Here is a 22518-nt window from a genome sequence, read left to right as displayed (position 1 = left end):
TGTAACACCAAAACAAATAAGTAAATAATAAGTAAATAAACAAGTAATGTTTTTACATCATCCTACTTAATATTATACTTTTCCCTAAAATATTAACAAAAGAATAATGAATTCTTACCAGATGTCAACTAACAGCACTTTTAACAAAAGGTCTGTAGTCTGACTGCTTATATATACTGAAACAATTTCCCATACAATTTTATCATATTTGAAGTATTTTCTATATTTATTGATTTGAGAATTTTAATATGCTAGAAATAAATACTAAATAACTAATGACTGGCGTATAGATGGATTTACACTAAATGTACAATAAGATCACTAATACAATGAAAACGTTAAGGAAAAACTCTTACAACTGACACCAATTCTACATATAGTCGTTAATTTTGACAGTATAACATCACTATAGGGTAAAATACCATTCAAATAAAGACAGCTTAATCACTGCACAAATGGAATTTATTGATCTGCCATAAAATGAATTTATTGACCAAACAATCTAAAGCATTATTTGCAAGCTATACAACAGTTTGTTTTGCAAATGTTATACTAAGTATTTCTAGTTTAATCAGACCACTAAAAAGTTACTAGTTACTAGAAGAGTGAGATTTTGAAATATTTTTTTTTTACTACTAAGCAATTCATACACGTATTATTTCTGATTCACACACGATTTTTATCAGGAAAGCTAATTATCACTAACATCACTAGAATCCTTTTTGAGACATAAATTGGAGACTCAATCGTCATTAGCATTAACATGTTTTATGTATTAACATGTATTATGTATTAACATGTATTATGTATTAATTAACATGTATTATGCCAGCAGTTCCCTCATATAACCTGTATAAAATAAGTCTTCCAAAAGCGAGGTCCCTTAAGGTTGAAGAAAACACTACCAAGGTTGAGGTAATCTCAGTCTTACCTAATTATTAGTTTCTCTCCCAGAGGTTTAAATGTTTAGAGATTTTCTAGTAATTTCCATTATTTTCTTCATTTTAGGAGAGGCAGTATAATGGGTAAGCATAGGCTTTTAGCTCAGAAAACAAAAGGTTCAAAATCCAACTCTGCCACTATTAGCTGTTACCTTGGATACATTTTATTTGTTAAAATGTGGGTAATTACACATACCATGTAGGCTATTGTGAGGACTAAGTTAAATAACGTGGAAATTACAGCACCTGATTTGGAGTCAAGCAAAGAACAGCTGCTCAGAAGTTAAACTATGGGGGCGCCTGGGTGGCTTAGTTGGTTAAGCTCCTGACTTGATTTCAGCTTCAGGTCGTACCTCACAGTTCGTGAGTTCTGTGCCCACAGCACAGACCCTGCTTGGGATTCTCTCTCTCCCTCTCTCTCTGCCCCTCCCCTGTTTGTGCCCACTCTCTCTCTCTCTCTCTCAAAATAAATAAATAAATAAATAAACATTAAAAATTAAACAAAGAAGGGGGCCACCTGGGTGGCTCAGTTGGTTAAACGTCTGACTTTGGCTCAGGTCATGATCTCATGGTATGTGAGTTCAAGTATGTCGGGCTCTGTCCTGACAGCTTGGAGGCTGGAGCCTGCTTTAGATTCTGTGTCTCTCTCTCTCTGCTCTTCCCCTGCTTGTGTTCTGCCTCTCTCTCTCAAAAATAAACATTAACAATTTGTTTTTTAAAAGTGAAACTCCATACTTCCTCAATTCCCCAAATTCAGAAATGGTGATTTCTCTTTTCTTTTCTTTTTCTTTTTTTTTTGAAGTTTATTTACCTTGAAAGAGAGAGACAGAGTGGAAGGGGAAGAAAGAGGGGGAGAGAAAGAATCCCAAGCTTGAACCCACGAATCTCAAGATCGTGAACTGAGCCAAAGTCAGAGGTTTAACCAACCGAGTCACCCAGGCGCTTGAAATCGTGATTTCGATACTGGAAGATAAAGCTGATACTGTCAACTGTCACACATGCACAACTGCTTGTGGCTGCCACTTCTTGGAATCTAAAGCAAAGTCAACCGAAGTCACGAAGTTCACCTTCCTAATCTGTAAATAAGGAAGAAGCTACCATCAAAACATTAGAAAACAACCCCCCCTTCCTCTTTTTTCCCTGCTGTTCCAAGGAAAATGGAAAGAAGGAAATAAAATATATTTATAGCATAAATATATATAGCACACCCCCCACACAAAAGGCTTTTTCTTATCTAGAACTTATTTACAAAGAAAGTCTGAAAAGGTAGGTCAATATAAGTAATATACAGTGACCAGAGCAGCCACTATAGAAAGGTTAAAATTTCCAATTTAAACTTTGCTGGTTTAGGGGCACTGGCTCAGTGGGTTGAGCATCAGGCTCCATGCTAGGCATGGAGCCTATTTGGGATTCTCTCTCTCCCTCTCTGTTTGCTCTTCCTCTGCTCTCTCAAAATAAATTAGTTTTAAAAAATTTGCTGGTTTAAATTCAAACTGCCATGATCATATTAACAACAACAACCCAGGTTCAGCTACTAGAATCATCAGTAATGTAATCACACTATCAAACAGGATATTTAAAGAGACAGGCTCATTCTAGTGGTGCCTGGGTGGTTCAGTCAGTTGAGCATCTAACTCTTTATTTTGGCCCAGGTCATGATCTCGCAGTTGGTGGCATCGAGCCCCACACAGGGCTCCATGCTGTCAGCTTGGGATAATCTTTCTCCCTCTCTCTCTCTCTGCCTCTCCCCTGCTCATGCTCTATTTCTCTCTCAAAATAAACTTTAAAAAAAAAAAAAAAAAGAAAAGGCTCATTCTAAAGCAGACAAGAAAGGCATCTTTCCATTTGTAATAAGTTCTAATAATAACATTATTTTCATAATCTGAATATGTAAATAAAATACTGCTTAAGTTGGCTTTTTCTGCTGAAACTGGGAATAATTCATTTTGTTAACTAAAAATCCATATCAACAGAATCATCATAATTAACCAAGTGATTGACAGCAATATTATCCTTTAAGGCTTACATAATTATTTTCCCAACTTAAGCATACATTTTATGAAGTATACTAAGTTCTTAAAAGGACTTTATACAGCAAACAAACAGAAAAATCTATTTAAATAATCTGGCATCCCTGCATATAGTCTAATAGATCAAATACAGGCCTTTGCAAAACAGAAACAGTAAATACAAAGCTTCAATAGGGTAAAAATCACTCAATAAAAGTTTATATGTTTTTACTTCATTCTGACAGAAGCTAAATTTAAACTAAAAACTTAGTTACTGAATTACAGCTTTTTTCAGCAGTAGTCTTTGAAATGCAAGAACGTAGGTGACGAGTATTCCACACATTTTTATTAATTCAGCTCAAGGAAGCAACATGTTATTTTTAAGCTGTCAATTTAAATGTTTATGTAAATTGGGGCAAATTTAAAAACATTCACTTCTAATCTCTTTCACCTAATATTATCTGATGAGTTTATAAGAATATAACAAAGGCTGCATATCTTGACAGACATCCCAAGAAAGTATCAGGTTTGTTTGTTCATTTGATAGTCAAAGGGGAAAAGATCTCACCAAAGACCCTAAGATTTCTTTTTCTACAGTGACATTTGTCAATCCAAAGCCAACCTTTAGCACTAGCAGAGAATTTATTATGTTTTACCTTACCTTGCATGTCTATGTAGTTACAGACGTAATCTATGAGTAGATTCTTATAAAACAATCTAGCTTTAGACAACAATGAAATTATCATTCAAATACTCAGCTACATAAACACATTTGTTCCACTGTAGTAAGTACAGAAAGCCAAAACTCATAATGGAAATGTGCACTTATTATAAAATATAGCCAAATCGTCAAAGATAATAGCAACCAGTTAAATCAAAACTATATTGGAAAAGACTATCCACCGGGTTGATCATAAAAGAAAATCAAGAGAAATAAAAGGGACCAGCTACCCACTTACAAACATGGATGGCATATTAACATTACTGGACATTTGGGAAACGCAAATTAAAACCACCACACAGATATTAGAACAGATACAAGACAAAAATGGACTGACAATACCAATGTGCTGATAAGGATACATACAGAGCAGGAGAAACTCTCATACTCTGGTGGCGGGAACGCAAAATTGTATAGCCACTTGGAAAAAAGTCTGGCAGTTGCTTAGAAAGTTGAATATGTACTTACAATAAAGTCTGTGATCCCACTCCTAGGTATTTACCCAAGTGAAAACAAAAACAAAAATAAAAACAAAAACCACCTTCATGTAAATGTAGCTTTATTTGCAATCACCCAAAAGTGGAAACAACGCAGATGTCCTTCAACAGGTAAATGGATAAACAACTCTGGTAATACAATGGAATGCTACTAAGCAATAAAAAGGAACAAACTAGTGATTTGTGTAGCAGATAGATGAATATTAAATGCATTTTGTTAAGTGAAAGAAGCCAGTCCTAAGAGGCTAAATATTCTTTGATCCCATTTATATGAAATTCTGGAAAAAGCTAACTAACTAAAGGCATGGAAAACACGTAAGTGCTTGCTATAGTCAAAGGGTTGACTATGAAAGGGCAACAGAACACATTTTGTGGATGATGGAACTCTTACTGGTAGATACATGACTCTATGCATTTCCATAGAACTGTACAACACAAGGAGTGAATTTTATTGAATATAAATTAAAAAAAAAAAAAAAACCAAACCAGAGTGTCGGGGAAACTGACGATGGAAACAAACTGTGAAAAACTGGATCTAACTGTATTACAAATGAATGACATAGCAGACTGAAGGGGATATGGGAGAAAAGACCTGACTTAGCGAGCTTTGAATAAAGATAAAAAGAACTGTACACAAACACTGTATTCTATTTAGTAAATGTGTTTCTCTCAGAAGTATATGACTGAGCAATTCTGAAACTACTACATACATGGATAGCAAATACATAATTAAACTGCAGATAATGAGAGGTTTCTCACTGTGGGCAAAATAAGTCACAAATAAGCAAAAGGAAATGCAAGAATAATCCTTATGGTGCTAGGTTGGAGTTGGAAGTATCAGTATCAAATAATGTTTTATATATATACAGATAGTACATACAGAAATAAACATAGGTGTGTGTGTGTGTGTGTGTGTGTGTGTGTGTGTGTATGTGTGGGTTAGTATACACGCACACATTTTCTAGGTCTGAAAGGCCTAGAAGCAGTTAATGCCTCAGTAGCAATGAGCACACCTAGCACCCAGATGTTGGTTTGTAAAGACTTTTCTCCAAACAGATGGACCTGGGCTCCTTGGAGGTGTGAGTGATTTCAGGCCTGGGGCAGGAAAAATATAAAATGAGCCTAGAGCATTGTGTAGAGCCATAGAGTAAGAAATTGCTGGGGGAAAAAAAAAAGATGCTTTGAAAGGACAAAGATGCAAACTTCAAAGGGCTCCCAGGGGCCAAAACTGAAACAATTTGAGCAACAAAAGAAATCAACACTAGTACTGTTTCTAATCCAGAGAATAAAATAAAAATCCAAGAATGTGTATAGATATAAACAAATGATCAAATAAAATAAGTTAATGTGGGGAAGGTCAACTCTTTCTTACAGAAGAAATAAAATTAATAAATGTAAGAGAAAGAAGTGGAATAGAAAATCACCATCAAACCATCAAAGGAGGGGCAACTGTGTGCCTCAGTTAAGCATTCACCACTTGATCTCAGCTCAGGTCTTGATCTCACAGTTGTGAGTTCAAGCCCCACAATGGGCTCCACACCTACTTAAAAACAAATCAGGGGCACCTGGTGGCTCAGTTAAGCGTTGGACTTGATTTCAGCTCACGACTGGTGAGACCACATCCCGTGAAAAATATACAAAAACTATATACAATCTTTAGACTTATTTCTACACCTAAAATTATTATAAAATAACAAGTTGAAGAAAATCCCATAATGATCAAATAAAGTAACATTTTTTGCATGATCTCCTATAAGGATAAACCTTAAAGGTTTATTTCCAAATCACTGTCTTTACTGCCCTAAAGGCTATACAATGACATTATCAGGGTCTACAAAACTAGAAATTTGAATGTTTCTGTCCCCTGGAAATTCATGTTGAAACCCTAACCCTCAATGTGATGGTACTTGGTGGAGGGACCTTTGGGAGGTGATTAGGTCATGTGGGCAGAGCCCTCATGAGTGAGATTAGTGCCTTTATAAAAGTGGTCCCAGAAAGCTCCCGCGCCCCTTCCACTACATGAGGAGAACAGAGGGAAAAGACAGATGTCTACTGATCAGAAAGCAAGTCCTTACTAGAAACTAAATCTGCTGGCACAGGTCTTGAATTTCCCGGCCTCCAGAACCGGGAGTGCTAAGACAGCCACAGACAATACATAAATACAAATAAATGTCTATAGTTTATTAGCTACCCAGTTTATGTTATTTTGTTACAGCAGCCCAAATGGACTGATATTGACATTCAGAAAAAAATTCCTAACTTGTCCACCCAACCTTTCTTCTCCAGACACATATACTCTAAAAAACAAGCAGCATATTCCATTTAAAGAAGAAATTCTGTGTCTTCAACCCATGCATCTAATTGCAGTGATACTGTCAAATTAACAGTGGCTCAGTATTTGATTTTTAAAATGAAATATTTTATGTTGACCTAGAAAAATCTAACTAATCTAAGTCTGTATGGAAGGACTATGACAAAACATAAATCAGAGAAGTTAAAAAAAAAAAGACATCTTAAGATATGATTTTGATAGAGGCAAAAAGCTTTAGCAGTACCTTCTTATATCATCCATCATTTAAAAGGGAATTCTTATTCATAAGTCTCAATCTATGAATCAGATAGGTACTTCCCCAAACCAATTCAGTTTAGACCACAGCTAAACACACATAATACTAAGATGGCCTCATTCACATATTCAAGCTACCAAGAGTCCCATCAATTCTTCTGTAGCTTAATGTTATCCATCCTTCATAATTCAAATGGGTAAGTACTCTAAGTCTATACTGATTGAAGTATAAAATGATATAAAATAATGCAAAATACACTCTTTCAGATAAAATTCCAGATTCCTCCTTTAAAAGTTAATTTTAAAAGTTTTAAATTCATTTTATAAGAACATAAGCAAAGATACCTCACACAAGTCTATTAGAAAGTCAAATGTATCTCAGCTTTATGCATGTTATAAAAGAGACTATTTTTCAAATCAAATAGTTCTTATGATATAAAGATTTTAGAAATGTATTTTGTTAACATTACCTAGAAAATAGCAAAAAAGAATTTATTTTTCAGATTTTGGTTTCCAAAAAAGGAAAATCCCTTTGTTTGATATTGCTTGGAAATTCAAATTTATATGTCCACGTATTAAGAAATATGTTTTTCTGTGGTACCTGGGTAGCTCAGTTGGTTAAGTGTCCGACTTAGGCTCAGGTCATGATCTCACGGTTCATGAGTTCGAGCCCCACATCAGGCTCTCTGCTGTCAGCACAGAGCCTGCTTTGGATCCTCTGTCCCCACACCTCTCTCCCCTGCTCACACATTTTCTCTCAAAAATAATAAAATAAACATTAAAACAAAATATTATGTCTTTCTTTCGCCAAGAGATTCCTGAGCAGCCTAGAAAACATTTTATTAACTATGTAGGCTCATATTTTAATTTTTCCTTCTATCTTCCATTTTTAAAATACTCATAATTTCAGGAATCACAAACAAGTATAAGCGATTCAATACAAATTTCAGAGAAACTAATTCCAACTTTAACCACTAAAACACAGTTTTATATTAGAATCAGTTTTATTTCATTAAAAAATTTATGTACTCTAAAATACTTCTGTTACTAGGACAGATATTAAAACACATAATGATTACTTCCAAAATGTTCTGTTTAAATTTACTAGGAAAGAAAACAGAATTAAAAACATTTGTGTGCCTTTTGTTTTTTTTCTTTAGAGCAGGAAGTAGCTTGACCTTTATCACATACATAAACTTTAATTTTTTTTAAATGTAAGCAAAATTAAGACTTCTACTGGAAATAAGAACTTGGCATTTAACTGCTCACAGCATTGTCTTATTTTTAAAATCAATTACTTCAGAAAATTAACAGCTCTTTCTAAAAAATAATCTCTAATTAGTTTTCATACAGCTGTCTGTCACTTCACATATGATTACACAGCACGGTTAAGATACTCTCGATTCAGTTTTCTAAGCCAAAGGTCAACAAACTTTTCTTAAAGGGCTAGATTTTAGGCTTGCAGGCTCTACAGACACTGTTGGAACTAGAGAACTCTGCCACTGTAGTGCTAAGACAGCCACAGACAATACATAATGAATGGATGTGACTATGTTCCAATAAAATTTTATTTAAAATAGGTGAGTGGCCTGTGGGCCATAGTTTGCTGATTCCTGCAACCAGGCAAACAGATCTGATTATCAATATATAATACCCTCAGTAAACAAATCATCACATGTTCCCTTGTTTCCAAAAGTTATTATGTCCTCTTAAGTCTAGAAGTGAAACATCAGTTATTTATATGATAAAGAAATCATTAAAACACGTTGAGGTCAGAATCTCAGATAAACTGAAAAAATGTGCTAATAGAGAGCACACATTAAAATATAAGTTTCAAAATGTATAGCGGGGATATGATTAATTTTAACCAAGCAATCTTACATTAATCAAATGAAAGAATTTAAACTCTATTATTACATGTCTGGTTTCAAACTCAAAATATATTTAATCAAAACTTCAGTTTTTTGGTCAGATTCCTAGATAAATAAAATTTAAAGCTTTTAAGTCAGGTTCTAGTTCCAGATAAAATGGGTTAATCATACTCCAACCTGTCTGAGTAAAGGTAGCTACAAGACCTGGATAGAATACATGAACAGCTACTTTGTTTGATTATAATTATTATTATTATTTTTTTTTTTTTTGAGAGAGAGAGAGACAGACAGAGTGTGAGCAGGGGAGGGGTAGGGAGAAAGGGAGACACAGAATCTGGAGCAGGCTCCAGGCTCTGAGCTGTTGGCACAGAGTCCGATGCGGGGCTCAAACCCACAACCGTGAGATCATGACCCGAGCCAAAGTTGGACACTTAACCAACTAAACCACCTAGGCGCCCCTTGGAACAGCTACTTTAGAACTCTGAAAAGTAAACAGGAGCACAAAGATTGGGTCAGAAGACCAGAACTTGAAGTACCACTGAAACATCATTTTCCAGTATGTAAACCTCCAGTTCAGGTATCCTCTAGCCTGAACCTAATACCACCCCAAAACTAGAAGTGGGCATTAGTGCTGGCTCTAGGAGAGGGAAAGGGATCTTCCAACTAAAAGGAAAGTGTGGAAATCCCTCCCCCGTTCCCTCAAGCTCAGCCTCCTGCAGCAGCTTTGGCAATGGAGGCCCATTAGGACCCTAAAACTCTGAGGAAGGGAAAACCTCCCTCTGATTAGAGGAGCTGTGGTCCAAAGAGGATGTGGAGAATCCCTGTTGCTTTCTCTCTGTTATTCTGCCACTTGGCGCTGGATATGGGCACAGTTGTAGGGACTGCACATTAGAGAAGAAAAAATAAAGCTCCACCTTTCTGGTCATAGAAAAGGGGAGCCCTGAGGAATCAGAAATTACTGGGAGATCCCAAAGAAGAGCAGCTTCGGAAAGCAATGCTTCAAAGTTGTTTACGGACTCCCAGGCTCATCTCAAGCAGCACATGTGTGTATCTGACCCAGACAAGCACAGACTTTGAGACTTAACTATGATATAGACCACTACCCAAGTTCCAGAATGGCCCATGTGTCATGCACATGTGGGACAGATCCATAGAGCATGGCAAAGGCTCTGAAAATCCAACTAATGTTGTAGTCACAACTCACAGGAACTTGCATCCTTAACCAAACTGGGCTATTTGCCTACTAAAACAAATACATCAACATTCTGCACAGGAACTGAACAAGACCCAAAGTCTCATAACATACTAGTCAAACTCTCCAGGATATAATCCAAAATTACTTGGCAAATGAACAACCAGGAAAATCTCAACTTGCATGGGAAAAGATGCCTACACCAAGGAAATACAGTTGCTAGAATTGAGGAAGATATTAAAGATATTAGAGCAATCCATCATAGAATGCTTCACCAAGTAAAAGCAAACATTCTTGAAACAAATGGATAGATAGAAAGTCCCAAAAAAGAAACAGAAGATATAAAAAGAGAACCAAACTCAAATCTCAGCAGTGAAAAAGTATCAATAACCAAAATTAAAAGCTCACTAGATGAACTCAACAGTAGAAAAGAGATAACAAAAGATGAAGTCAATGAATACAGAGGAACAGAATTTATCCTCTGTGAACAGAGAAAAAGATTAAAAACAAAACAAAACAGGAAGAGTGCCTCAGATCCCACATTAATGACACCAGAATCCCAACAAAGGGCACCTGAGTGGCTTAGTTGGTTAATGGTCTGACTCTTGATTTCGGCTCAGGTCATGGTACCACAGTTCATGAGATCAAGCCCTGTGTTGGGCTCTGTGCTGACAGTGCGAAGCCTGCTTGGGATTATCTTTCTCCCTCTCTCTGCCCCCCCCCCCCCACCCTCCACCTACACACATGCTCTCTCTCAAAAATAAATAAACTTTTAAAAAATCCTAATATGAGAGGATTTCAGTATTTGTTGAATTTGTTGAAAGACAAAAACTTAGAGTTTCAAGCAGCCCAGCCAACTCCCCAAAGAGAATAAATATAAAGAAATCCATGAATAGCCACATTTAGAAAACTTTAGACAAAAAGTCTTGAAAGCAGCCAGAAAAATTTAACGTTACTTAGAGGGGGAAAGTGTTCAAATGACTGTGAATCTATTTTCAGAAATCATGCAGACCAGAAGGAAGTAGAACATTTTTAAAGTGCTGAAAGAAAAGAACTGTCCACCCAGAATTCCATAACCAGCAAAAATATCCTTCAGAGATGAAAGTCAAATAAAGACATTCTTAGATGAAGGAAAACTTAGAGAATGTTTTGACAGCAGGAGTGCTGTAAAAGAATTGCTAAAGGAAATTCTTCCAACAGATGGTAAATAACGCCATAAGGAAACTGAAACATCAGTAAGGAAGAGCAATGTAACTGTTAAATATCGAATTAAATATAATGGACTATTCTTATCCTCTTGAGTTCTTTAAATATGTTTGATAGTTGAAAGCATGAAGTATAACCTTCTGTGGTGGAGCTTTCAATGTATGTCATACAATACAATATATAACACAACTACAGCAAAAAGTGGAGGGCACAGTAAAGGGACTGACTGTATGATGGTACAGTTTCTATGAGCCACATAAAGTAGCAAAATCTTGATGCTAAGTAGACTGAAAAGTTAAGCACGTTGTAACTTCCAGAGCAATCACTAAAAAACAAACCGTAAAAAGATATAATTAAAAACAATCAATAAATTATCATAGAATACCTAACCAAAACACACACACCAACACACACACACGCACGCACACACCAAACACTCTAAATGAAGGCAGGAAAGGGAAAATTGAGAAATAAAAACAGGGGTAACAAATGGAAAGAAAGAATAAGAAAATAGTAAATGTATGAGGCGCCTGGGTGGCTCAGTCGGTTAAGCGTCCAACTTCAGCCCAGGTCATGATCTCACAGTCCGCAAGTTCAAGCCCCGCATCAGGCTCTGTGCTGACAGCTCAGAGCCTGGAGCCTGCTTTGGATTCTGTGTCTCCCTCTCTCTCTCTGCCCCTCCACTGCTCATGCTCTGTCTCTGTCTCAAAAATAAACAAAAACATTAAAAAAAAAAAAAAAAAAGAAAATGGTAAATGTAAATTCAAACATATCAATAATTACATTAAATGTAAAAGATCCAAACACATCAATTAAGGGAAAATCAAAAAAGAATAGTAGAAAGAAGCATTCTTTAAATACAATGTCATAAGTAGTGAGCCACTCACAAAAGGGGCCACGAGCCAAGGAAAGTGAGCACCTTTAGAAGGTGGAAAGAACAAGGAAACAAATTATCCCACAGAGCTTTCAGAAAGAAACAAAAGTCTTGCTGACACCTGGAATTTAGCCCAGTGAAACTGGCTTCAGAACTGTGAGACAGTAAATTTGTCCTGTTTAAGCCACTGTTTGTGGTAATTTGTTAAAGCAGCAACAGAAAAGTAATGCACTGGATCACAAAACAAACCTCTACAAACTTAAAAAAAAAAAATTAAAACCATACAAAGCATGTTATCTGCAATAAAATTAAACTAAATTATCAGTAACAGAAAGATAACAAGATATTCTCCCAAGAGGAAGAAATTGCAAACACACTTGTAAGAAATCCATGGATCAGAGGCAAAATAGAAAATACTTTGAAATCAACAAAAATAAGACACTATATCAAAATTTGTGGAATGCAGCTAAAGCAATCCTTAGAGGATAAGTTTTGGCATTAAAATACATTAGAAAAAAGAAAATCTAAAATTAACAATCTAAGCTTTCAGCTTAAGAGACTGGAAAAAGAAGAGCAAACTAACAAGTAGAAGGAAGGAGATAATAAAGAGCAGGAATCAATGAAATTGAAATTAATATTTAAAAAACCAATAAAACCTAAATTAGCTCTGTGAAAGATCAAGACAAGCAAGAATGGTAAGACAAAAAGGGAGAAGACATAAATTCTCAGTACCAGTACAAATGGGGAAATTTCACAATAGACTGTACAAACATTTAAAGAATAACAAGGAAATACTGTGAGCAAGTCTCTATGCACACAACTCCCTGAAACCATAAACTACTACCATTCACATATATTAATATGGATAAGCTGCACAGGCTGTAACTATTAGATAAATTGAATTTGTAGTTAAAAACTTGCAAAAGAAGAAATTCTCCAGGCCCAGATGTCTTCGCTAATAAAATCTACCAAATATTTGAAAAACAGATTAATAAGACTGATAAGACTAGCAAGTAAGAAATAAAACTGTCCCTATTTGCAAAAAACATTATTGTCTACTTAGAAAATTCCAAGGAATACAAACAAACAAACAAAACCCTCCTGGAACTAATAAATGAGGTTATCAAGGTCAAGACATAGAAGGTAAACATCAATTATATTTACACATACTAAACAGTGAACAATTCAGAACCCCCAAAGTTTTAAAATAATGTTATTTAAAATAGTTCCATAGAAACAAAATACTTAGGTATAAATCTGATAAAACATGTACAGGATCTGTATGCTAAAAAACTACAACAAGCTGATGAAATACGTCAAAGATGATGCAAGTAAGTAGAAGGATATACCGAGTTCACAGACTGGAAGACTCAAAACAGTAAAGATGTCAATTCTCTCCCAAACTGGTCTACATATTTAATTCAATTCCAATAAAAATCCCAGGATTTTTTGTTGTTGTAGAGAAGCTGATTTTCAAACTAATATGGAAAGGCAAAAAATCTAAAATAGCCAAAACTATCAAAAAACAAATTTAAAAAAAAGAAAAAAAGTTGGAGGAACTATACAATCCAATGGATCAGCAGTGCCCACAAATAGCTCCACACAAACACAACCACCTGATTTTTGGTAAAGGTGCAAAGATAATACAATAAGAAAAGGATAGTTTTTTGACAAACTGTGCTGGAACAACTGAGTGTCCAAATGCAAGAAAAAAAAAAAAAAGAATGAATGAATTTTTACCTAAACCTCTTATATTATATAAAAATTAACTGAAATGGATCATAAACCTAAATGTAAAATATAATACTATAAAACTTTTTACCTATCCCCCTCCCCAAAATAGGACAAAATTTTTGTGACCTAGGGCTAGGTAAAGAGTTGTTAGACATGATAACAAAATACAACCCATTAAACAAGAAGGGATACATTGGATTTTATCAAAATTAAAAAATTTTGCTCTGGAAATTTTTTTTTACCATAATATAAAGACAAGCTATACACAGGGAGATAATGTTTGTAAATTAAATATGCAACAAAGAATTTGTACCCAGAATAATAAAGAACTCTCAAAACTCAGCAGTAAGAAAACACTCCAATTTGAAAGAAAGAAAGAAAGAAGGAAAGAAAGAAAGAAAGAAAGAAAGAAAACAATCCAATTTAAATATGAACAAAAAGCATACTGATCAGAATGGTTAAAATAAAAAAAACATGGTAACACAAAATGCTGCCAAAAATGGAGAACAACAGGAACTCACATGCGCTGCTGGTGGGAATGAAAAATGGCAAAACCACTTTGAAAAACAGTTTGGTGGTTTCTTATAAAGTTAAATTTACACTTACACAACCCAGCAATCAAACTCCTAGATATCTACTCAGGCCAACTGAAAGCATATTCACACAAAAATCTGTATACAATTGTTTAATGGAAGCTTTACTCAAAATCACCCAAAACTGAAGGAACCAAGATGTCCTTCAATGGGCTGTTTAAAAAGAAAATGATTAAAGGAAATAATTTAGGTGATACAAACAAATTGTATTTAACACTTTATGAGGTAGACAGTCAACCTTCCAACAACTGAAAATGGGGCAGAAGGCAGGCAGCTTTTATAGAATAAAGAATAAAGAACAAGGAAGAGAGAAACAGAAAATATCCGACTGGCTAGAGCCACACAGTCAACCTCATTTGGGGTGAGAAGGCCCAGAGGTGGCCTGGTAAACACCAGGGACTGGATGACTAGAGATACCGTGTTTCTGGTCAAGCAGAGCTTTCATAGGGACACAGGTTTGCGGATGTGGCACCTAGAGCAGGAGCAGCTCTATCTCGGGCCTAGAAAGTTGTTTCAAAGAGATGAAGGGATAAAACAACTGTGGTAAATGCCTACAACAGAATACGCTGCAGGAATAAAAAGGGGTGAACCATTTGATTCACGTGACATGGAGAAAACTTAAATGCACTTTGCTAAGTGAAAGAAGTCAGATCCATAAAGTTACATAGCATATGACTGCATGTGTATGACACACCGGAAAGGGCAAAACAGCGTGAAAATAAAAGAGATTAGTGGTTGTCAGGGAAGGGGGGATGTGGGAATGGCTGACTTACAGAGCAGGTATGTGAAGTGAGTCGTGGGCTGGGGAGCCCTATAGGACTGAGCCCTTCACCTGTGGAATCTGCTACTATCTCCAGGCAGATGGTGTCAGAACTTTAGTGCAATTTTGTGATTTATAACAAATACATACACTTGGTCATTCAGATGACCAACGTATATTTCTCACATATATTTTGCCTTCATGGTTCCTGGCTCACTGTTCCAAAACTTCCTGAGCAATTAAGAGCAACAGGAACATCCTTTGTTATATTTGGTCCCTTGTTATTCGAACAGGCCCCTTTTTCCATCACAACTGGGTTTGTGTTAATGAGGTGACTTCCATAAAATAACTGAGTAAGGATGGAGACTGATTTCTGGAAGAACCAACCCCGTGATTAGGGGGTTGGAAATTTCAGTTCCACTCCCCACCTCCGGCCTGACCTCCAGGGAGGGGATAGGGACTGGAGGTGAATCGACTGCTAATGGCCAATGACTAAATCAATCATGCCTATGTAATTAATGAAGCCTCCATAAAAAAAAAAAAAAAAAAAAAAAAAAAGAAGAAAAAAGAAAAACCAGGAACGGTTTCAGAGAACTTCTAGGTTGGTAAGTACAAGAGCGTTTGGAGAGAGTGGTATGCTCCTAAAGGGCATAGAGGCTTCGCACCTTTTTCCCATATCTCGCTCTAGGCATCTCTTCCATCTGGCTGTTCCAGAGCTATATTCTTTTTTAATAAACCAATAATCTAGTAAGTAAAATGCTTCTTTGGGTTCTGTGAGCTGCTCTAGCAAATTAATCAAGCCCAAAGGAGGGGGTCATTGGAACCTCTGATCTACAGCTGGAGGCTCAGAATCACTGGTGTCAACCTAGACTTGCAACTGGTGTGTGTGTGTGAACTGAGGTGTGGGGTGGCAGCCAGTCAGATGGGACTGAGCCCTCAACCTGTGGAATCTGATGCTACCTCCGGGTAGATGGTGTCAGAATTTAGTTGAATTGTAAGTCACCCAGCCTGGTGTCTGGGAACTGCTTGTTGGTGTGGGGAACTCCTCTGCCCTCCACACCCACACATACACAAGTTGCAAGTAGGTCCAGAACCTTTTAACAGAAGACTATTCAGAGTGATGAGACCGTATGGTACTGGGATAAGCGGATAATGACCCTGTGCCTTTGCCCAAACCCGCAGAACTGTACATTGCAAAAAGTGAACTTTAATGTATGCAAATTTTTAAAAATCCACTACGATATTAGGGAAATCTTAAGATAGAATGCAGTCTGTGACAAATGAATCTGATGGTACTGCAAATGAATGGCAAAACCCCACTGAAGAGCTTAGGAGGAAAATGAGCTGATTTAAGTAACTTTGGAAAACCACATCTTAAGTGGAAACTTTAAGGCCAAATACAAAAGGGCCTATACATAAACACTGTAGTCTAGTTGGTAAGTTTATTTCTCATGAGAGTACTGGTTAATTCTGAATTTGCTTTTTACATGTATACTGGGGTGGAACAAGTAAGTAAACAGGCCAGGTTTCTCGTTCTCAGAGAAGTTGCAGATAAGCTCAAAGGAGAAAGCTAGAATGAACCCTATGGTACTGAATGAGAGTCACAGACGCTGGTATGAACTTAACATATATGCTGCTTAATATATAATACAAACGGATAAATACAGAAACAATTAAAGGTGTGTACAGACGCATCAATTAGCATCCAGATGTTTAATTCCTACCTCTGTCCTCTGAAAAGGCCTAGAAAGAGTGACACCCCAATAAAAGCACCCCGACACTGGTCTCTAAACACCATTCTCCAATACCAGCTCTACACCAGAGCTCAGAGAAATGCCTGATTCTAGGAGTAGGGTGGAGACAATACACGATGAGTCTGGAGCATCTTCTAGGGCCAGAAGTCAAGGAAGTACTCAAAAAATGTCAAAGGGACACAGGGGTCAACGATGAAATAATTTTAGCAACAAAATATATAACACAGCTTGGACTGTAAGCCAATGTATAAAATAAGTGTACATAAGGACGTAAATGACTGAATGAATGACTCAATGAAAGGGACAAACTTCCTTATGGAAGAATTCCTAATAATATATGTAGACAGACCCTCATCGATAAAAAGCATCCCCTTGAGTGCAGGCTAGAATTAGTGACTCACTTCCAAAGAACAGATGATGGAAAGACAAAAAATAATTTTACAGTGTAGAAACCTAGCAAATACTACCTTAACCAAATGATATTATCATATACCCCCTGATAGGATGTGATGAGAAGGGAGGGCACTTTGCTATCATACCTTTGATATTCTTCCCTAAAACCATTGGCCTTGGTGTAATCATAAGGAAACATCAGATAAACCCAAATTGAGGGACATTCTCCAAAATACCTCACTAGTATTAGTACTCAAAACTATGAAGGTCATTAAAAGCAAGGAAAGACTGAGAAACTACCAGAGACCATAGGAGACTAAGGAGGCACAACAAATGCAATGTGGAATCCTTGGAACAGAAAAAGGAGACTACTGGGAAATCTGAGTTTAGAATCTGGAATTTGGGTAACATAAGGTACCAAAATTGGCTTCTTCGTTTTGGTTTTGTAAGACGTTATCATTACAGGAAGGTGGGTGACAGGTATACGGGGATTCTCTGTATTATCTTTGCAACTTTTCTATAAATCTAAAATTATCCCAAAACAAAGTTTCTATTATTTTATAGAATGGACAAAAGACGTGGACAGACCCAAAGAGAATACGTGTATGGCAAAAAAACACGACAAAATGTTTGACATCATTAACTATTAGGAAAATGCAATTTAAAACCATTATCAGATATCATTCCAAATCCATTAGAATGGCTGTAATTAAAAAGAATGACCACTTGCAGACACCGCAGCCCCAGAGCTGGTCATCCGCTCAGTCATGGTCAACCCCACCATGTTCTTCGTTCTTCAATTATCATTGTGGATGGTGAGCCCTCCAGCTGTTTCCTTTGAGCTGTTTGCAAAGTTCTAAAGATAGGAGAAAACTTCTGTGCTCTGAGCACTGGGGAGAAAGGATGTGGTAATAAAGGTTTCTGCTTTCACAGGATTTACGTGCCAGGGTGATGACTTCACATGCCATAATGGCACTGGCGACAAGTCCATCTATGGGGAGAAATGTGATGATGAGAATTTCATCTTGAAGCACACAGATCCTGGCATCCTGTCCATGGTGAAGGCTGGACCCAACGAACAGTTCCCCGTTTTTCATCTGCACCGCCAAGACCGGGTGGTTGGATGGCAAGCACGTGGTGATTGGCAAGGTGAAGGAGGGCATGAATATCGTGGAAGCCACAGAGTGCTTGGAGTTCAGGAATGGCAAGACCAGCAAGAAGATCACCACTGCTGACTGTGGACGAATCTAATAAATCTCACTTGTGTTTTATCTTAACTACCAGACATTCCTTCTGTAGCTCAGGAGAGGACCCCTTCACCCCCACCTGTTTGAAATACCCTGTAATCTTTGTGCTCTTGCTGCCGTTCTATAGGTTCCATATTTTTCCTTACTCCCCTCCAAGTTTAGGTGGACTGCAGTGTCAGGTTTATGATTATGAATTAAAAACTAAACAAACAAAAAAGAATGACTGTACCAAGTGCCAGCAAACAGAACTAGAACTATCACACATGGCTGATGGGAATACAAAGTGGTGCAACCAATTTAGAAACTGGCAATTTCTTACGAAGTTAAATTATACAATTACCAACAATCCCACCGCTATGTATTTACCCAAGAGAAATGAACACATTCATAAAAGCCTGTACACAAATGTTGATAACATCTCTATTCAAAATAGCTACAAACTCGAACAATTCAAAGTCCTTCAATGAATTAAGGGATAGTGGTACATCCATACAATTAACTACTACTCAGCAATAAAAGTGAATGAAATAATGTTATACAAAACAACTTAGTTCACATGAAATCTTAAGGCACTATGCTGAGTAAATGCATGTGTAACAGTGTCAAATAGCTAAATACTCTATGATCCCATTTAGTGTCATTTTTGAAAAGACAAAACTAAAATGACAAAGTGGTTGCTAGAGGTTATGGGTGGAGTCGGGAGGGTACAAGTACAAAGGGAGAGCATGAGGGAGTTTATGAACTAATAGAACTGTCTGGATACGGACTGCGATGACAGTTACACTAACTTATACACGATAAAATTCATCATCTGTTCACAAAGTAAATTTTACTGCATGCTCACTTTAAAAATTAATTTCTGATACTTAACCAAATCATCTTTAAGTCATCAAGATTTTTCCAGGATGTTTAGTTTGGATTTTACTATCTGTAAAAATCCTCTTGTTAATTCTGGCTATTTTAACATAGAACAAATGACACATTTCTCAGCTCAGTCCTAACATGTAGAATCACTGGGGGATCAATAGCCTAGAAGACAATTCCTCTAGTCAGCGCATCACCTGCAAAGAAGTCTAATCTACCAACAATCACAATGGCACCTAACTGAAGAGTAAATCCTGACGTGCACTTAATGGCATCATAAAAGAACATTCATTAATTTTTTAAAGAGAATACTGATTTATGGGGCCCCTGGATGCCTCAGTCAGTTGAGCAACTGACTCTTGATTTCAGTTCAGGTCATGAGATGGAGCCCTTCAACAGGCTCCTCGCTGTATGTGGAGCCTGTTTGAGATTCTCTTTCTCTCTCTCTCTCTCTCTCTGCCTCTCTTTCCCCCTCTGTTTCTTTCCCCTGCTCTTGGTCTCTCTCTCTCTAAAAAAAACAAAACTAAAAACAACTAATTAATTAATTAATTAATTAATTAAAAGAATATTGATTTATAGCCAGAGAATTCCAGGGAAGGGAAAAATGGGATTAATTCTACTTCCAATGTATTGAGAACATTCTAAAAATGAGAGAGTAAAACATAATCATTTGTCCCCGCATTTATTATCAGGGAAAATTAATTGTTTTATTTGAATAAGAAGAAGGTGAAGGATATAAATCAAGTGACATAATATTTCAGAATTCTACTCTTCTGCAAGAGTTTTACCTCAACTAATACAGTACTACTGTAAGCTTCCATTATACCATCCACACACATAGCACAAAACATTCAAATGCATCCACTACAACAATTGGTTTAAATTTAAAAATCTAAGTAAAAAAGGTACACCTTTCTGGAAAACACCTTTATTATTATTTAATCTATTTGATTCCTAGGTTTATCTCAGGTGTTATTTTTAAAAATCATATTTTGGCAACTATCTTATTTATTTATTTATTTATTTTTTATTTATTTTATTTTTGAGACAGAGAGAGACAAAGCATGAACGGGGGAGGGTCAGAAAGAGGGAGACACAGAATCTGAAACAGGCTCCAGGCGCTGAGCTGTCAGCACAGAGCCCGACGCGGGGCTCGAACTCACGGACCGCGAGATCATGACCTGAGCTGAAGTCGGCCACTTAACCGACTGAGCCACCCAGGCGCCCCGGCAACTATCTTATTTAAATAAAACTCACTGACTACTTGTTTTAAAGGATACAATTGCTCTCAGTTGTGCTAGTAAATTTAGCAACAATCTTAAAGTATAAAATTTTAAAAATATAAAATCTTAAAGTATAAATTTCACTTTATACTTTATTTTATTTTATTTTAATTTATTTATTTTTTAATATATGAAATTTACTGTCAAATTGGTTTCCATACAACACCCAGTGCTCATCCCAAAAGGTGCCCTCCTCAATACCCATCACCCACCCTGCCCTCCCTCCCACCCTGCCCTCCCTCCCACCCCCCATCAACCCTCAATTTGTTCTCAGTTTTTAACAGTCTCTTATGCTTTGGCTCTCTCCCACTCTAACCTCTTTTTTTTTTTTTTTTTTTCCTTCCCCTCCCCCATGGGTTCCTGTTATGTTTCTCAGGATCCACATAAGAGTGAAACCATATGGTATCTGTCTTTCTCTGTATGGCTTATTTCACTTAGCATCACACTCTCCAGTTTCATCCATGTTGCTACAAAAGGCCATATTTCATTTTTTCTCATTGCCACGTAGTATTCCATTGTGTATATAAACCACAATTTCTTTATCCATTCATCAGTTGATGGACATTTAGGCTCTTTCCATAATTTGGCTATTGTTGAGAGTGCCGCTATAAACATTGGGGTACAGGTGCCCCTATGCATCAGTACTCCTGTATCCCTTGGATAAATTCCTAGCAGTGCTATTGCTGGGTCATAGGGTAGGTCTATTTTTAATTTTCTGAGGAACCTCCACACTGCTTTCCAGAGCGGCTGCACCAATTTGCATTCCCACCAACAGTGCAAGAGGGTTCCTGTTTCTCCACATCCTCTCCAGCATCTATAGTCTCCTGATTTCTTCATTTTGGCCACTCTGACTGGCGTGAGGTGATATCTGAGTGTGGTTTTGATTTGTATTTCCCTGATAAGGAGCGACGTTGAACATCTTTTCATGTGCCTGTTGGCCATCCGGATGTCTTCTTTAGAGAAGTGTCTATTCATGTTTTCTGCCCATTTCTTCACTGGGTTATTTGTTTTTCGGGTGTGGAGTTTGATGAGCTCTTTATAGATTTTGGATACTAGCCCTTTGTCCGATGTGTCATTTGCAAATATCTTTTCCCATTCCGTTGGTTGCCTTTTAGTTTTGTTGGTTGTTTCCTTTGCTGTGCAGAAGCTTTTTATCTTCATAAGGTCCCAGTAATTCACTTTTGCTTTTAATTCCCTTGCCTTTGGGGATGTGCCGAGTAAGAGATTGCTACGGCTGAGGTCAGAGAGGTCTTTTCCTGCTTTCTCCTCTAAGGTTTTGATGGTTTCCTGTCTCACATTCAGGTCCTTTATCCATTTTGAGTTTATTTTTGTGAATGGTGTGAGAAAGTGGTCTAGTTTCAACCTTCTGCATGTTGCTGTCCAGTTCTCCCAGCACCATTTGTTAAAGAGACTGTCTTTTTTCCATTGGATGTTCTTTCCTGCTTTGTCAAAGATGAGTTGGCCATACGTTTGTGGGTCTAGTTCTGGGGTTTCTATTCTATTCCATTGGTCTATGTGTCTGTTTTTATGCCAATACCATGCTGACTTGATGATGACAGCTTTGTAGTAGAGGCTAAAGTCTGGGATTGTGATGCCTCCTGCTTTGGTCTTCTTCTTCAAAATTACTTTGGCTATTCGGGGCCTTTTGTGGTTCCATATGAATTTTAGGATTGCTTGTTCTAGTTTCGAGAAGAATGCTGGTGCAATTTTGATTGGGATTGCATTGAATGTGTAGATAGCTTTGGGTAGTATTGACATTTTGACAATATTTATTCTTCCAATCCATGAGCAGGGAATGTCTTTCCATTTCTTTATATCTTCTTCAATTACCTGCATAAGCTTTCTATAGTTTTCAGCATACAGATCTTTTACATCTTTGGTTAGATTTATTCCTAGGTATTTTATGCTTCTTGGTGCAATTGTGAATGGGATCAGTTTCTTCATTTGTCTTTCTGTTGCTTCATTGTTAGTGTATAAGAATGCAACTGATTTCTGTACATTGATTTTGTATCC

The 22518-nt window shown here is 36.8% G+C and overlaps 1 protein-coding gene and 1 pseudogene across 2 annotated transcripts in view; one reads left to right on the top strand and one right to left on the bottom strand.

Annotated features, from left to right (window-relative positions):
- The window catches only part of GLCE (glucuronic acid epimerase), a 122331-nt gene that overhangs the window by 46902 nt on the left and 52911 nt on the right, over positions 1-22518 (bottom strand). The window lies entirely within an intron of this gene.
- On the top strand, positions 17879-18399 carry LOC125910103 (peptidyl-prolyl cis-trans isomerase A-like; annotated as a pseudogene).

This window comes from Panthera uncia (genome assembly GCF_023721935.1).
Source record: "Panthera uncia isolate 11264 chromosome B3 unlocalized genomic scaffold, Puncia_PCG_1.0 HiC_scaffold_1, whole genome shotgun sequence".
NCBI classification, from domain to species: Eukaryota; Metazoa; Chordata; class Mammalia; order Carnivora; family Felidae; genus Panthera; species Panthera uncia.
Note: the sequence above shows the minus strand (reverse complement) of the source record. Positions and strands in the feature narration are given on the sequence as shown.